Consider the following 3072-nt stretch of genomic DNA (forward strand, 5'->3'; position numbering starts at 1 on the left):
GTTCAAGGAAATGATTTTGAAATTTGGTTCTGTCTTGGATATATGGTATTTTATTGTTTGTTTGTTTTTGTTTTGTTTTGTTTTTTTTAAGGACTAAATGACTATATGAAAGTCAGGCATTACCGAATCATGTTTCTGTTGACTTGAAAACATCTTGTATGAGTTGTTGGAGGTGGATTAGATTAGTAAAGGAGTATATAAGGGTGGATAATCTGCATATTGTATTCCTGAGTCCTGCTGGGAAGAAGTATGAAGATTGTTAATGAAAATATTGAATAAGATAAGGCCCAAAATAGAACCTTGGGAATCTCCTGTAGTAATGGGAAGTACAGAGAGAGTGAATGCTTCCATTTTACTGATTGGCATCTATTAGACTAGTAGCTGTCAAATGGTAGGTTGTGAAAGTCTAAGAGAGGGCATTTCTAGCAGTTTGCTATGTAAGACTGTATCAAAGGAGATGGATGAATATAGCAGAGACAAGTTTGACATTGTCCCTGGCTTTTTTGATGGTTTCTAAGAGTATTAATTGAGATATAGTTGTGATATTAATGAACATAAACTATGTTATGTAGGAGTTAGGAGTTATTTCTTTATGAGGTATTGAAGAAGTTGTGTCTGAATACACTTTTCCTAAAAAACTTAAAAGAGACAAATTCGAATATGAAAAAATCATGCATATCCTAATCCAACTAAAAAACTCATCAGTGTGAGTAGTAATTCAAATGATACTGGTTACTCTCAAGCCAGGTTGGAAGCTCTTGAGTCTAACATTGATAACCACAAATATTTTTTACAGACAACCCCCCCCCCCCATTTAAGCAGGTCCCAATGTTATGCCAGACTGTCACATCAATGCCAGAGCAACTCAAAAGGGACAACTGGTCAAAACAACCACCCCATTTTCAACGATGGAAGAGGGGATACACTACAGCTACATAGCAGCAGAACAGAACCATTGATTACAACATCAAATGACAATCCCAAAGTTGAAAGTGATTTCTGATGGTGATTTTAATATTTACAACTGCAGTAATATTTTGTTGTAACCAGTGCATATTGGTATATTCAAGAGAGGTATTTCCTTTACCCCATCTACTAAGGCAAATCTTGCTTCTACTCTCATTGACCTCAAGATTTCTGCATGTAACAATGTAACAACTGCAGCTAGATGCAACTCAATACCCAGGTATTAATGAAAATGTTAGTATTTCTAGTGTTTTATAATTGAGGAACATTTTGGGTTAAAATATACAATTATTTATTTATGTAAAAATAATTATGTTTAATTGTGGAATTTTACATATGTATTTTAACATGTAAGTTATATAAATAATTTTGATAATGATGCCCTTGTTTATATGCACAGTTTAAGTAGCTCTTATGTTAAATAACTGATTGGTGGTTAATGGAATGTGTTAATGGGTGGAGTAGGATGTATATATAATGGCTGGGTAGGGAAGTCAGCTTTGTTCTGATGAAGTCCTACATTAAGTGGGAAGAAAGCGCTTAACCTGAAGTTTTTACTGAAAACCTGAAGTTTTTAACTGGAATTTTTTTGTTGTCTGTGGAATAAAATTGGATTCAACTACTGCGGTGTCCTCGGTTTGTGGTTACTAGTTTCTGAGTCCATTTGGTATTTCTTGGTTATTCTGCTTTGGCACAGTAGTATGGAGAATCCTAGTTCCAGCTCCAGCAGTGAAATAGTGAGTTTGTTAGAGCGGATTAATCAGCAACTAGCTGAACATACCATGCAAATCAAATCCATTGTGGGCAAACAGCAAGGTACTGCTAAAATTTTTGGTAGCTTAGGCTACCCTTTAACTCAGCCATCACAGCCTATACAAGACACACCATTGGAGCATTCGGCTCCAAGTTTAGAAGGGGCACACCAAAGGAGTAATCCTAGCAGGCCACAAGAGATGAACATTAATGTTACTGAAGGGCTGAAAGCCTGGAAAAACAATAATTTCAACTTTCCAGCTAACAAGGGTTCAACCATACAAGGTATGCAGCACTCTCAGACTTTAACAGATAGACCTAAAGTTTTCAAAAAAATATCTTTTGTCCTTTAAGAAGTTGCAGTTAGAAAACTCCTATTTAGAAAGGAATATCGAGTTAAAGCAAGTGCCTCGTGGTTTGCAGTTATGGAAGTACCCTAATGGTGCCAAAAACAACATTGAATTTATCAATTATTTACATGTCCTGTTTGACCATATGGGTTTGGAACTTATGAAATTTATGGTCAAACATAATAGACTGGCAATGGATGTTTTAATGAGAGAGCTTGATAAAACAATTTCATCAGAAGTCATTTAATGTTTGAAAATTATCAGACAAATTATGACAACATCTTTAAGACTGTGGACAATATTTGTACAAATATATTCTATCATAAAATTAATAAAATCAGGAGGGATATGGTGGAATATTCCAAGGGTAGAGTTTACCCAGGTTGCTCTGTAGATCAGGGGTTAGAGCACTGGTCTAGTAAACCAGAGGTTATGAGTTCAAATCTCATCAGAGCCTGTGATTCCCTTCTTAAAAGTTGTTCTTCTGGTATTTAAGCCCTAACTTTGATAGGGTTTCTGTCTATACACACTGAGCAGAGTGGAAGAGTTGTTGACCGCAGCTGTTAGCTGAGATATATAAGTATCCTGGTTTTTTTCGATTATTTATACAGATTATTGTTTTTAACAATTAATATATAGCACTTTTATTGTCTGCTTTTTAGTCTTCGAGTGTATTTTATTGCTATTAACTAATCTGCGCAAGTAACTGATTTGTCTGCAGTTAAAAGCATTCTGTATCTTTACAAATCTTTACCTGTTTGTGGCTTTCTCTAGTGTTACTGGCTGTAGGCTACCACCCTCCCGCCCAGTTGGTCTCTTGCTCTTATACTTGGTGGCTTTGCAGTTGCCCACCCCTACTGTAAATCTGATCTGTGACACTCCTCCCAGTCTAGTGTCATTAGCTTATTCTACCTAGTACAGAGAGAACATAAGGCCTTCTGTTTCTCCTTTTTCCCTTTCAAAAAAAAAAAAAAAAACTTTTTTTTTTTTTTTTTTTTTTTTC

The 3072-nt window shown here is 35.4% G+C and overlaps 1 non-coding gene across 1 annotated transcript; it reads left to right on the forward strand.

The window, feature by feature from the left end:
• Nucleotides 1–2453: 2453 nt before the first annotated feature.
• TRNAT-AGU lies at nt 2454–2526 on the forward strand. Its single transcript has one exon. It is a non-coding gene; the product is annotated as a tRNA-Thr (tRNA).
• Nucleotides 2527–3072: the final 546 nt, after the last annotated feature.

Source organism: Protopterus annectens, chromosome 12.part0 (assembly GCF_019279795.1).
Source record: "Protopterus annectens isolate FY-2018-M chromosome 12.part0, PAN1.0, whole genome shotgun sequence".
In the NCBI taxonomy this organism is placed as follows: domain Eukaryota; kingdom Metazoa; phylum Chordata; order Ceratodontiformes; family Protopteridae; genus Protopterus; species Protopterus annectens.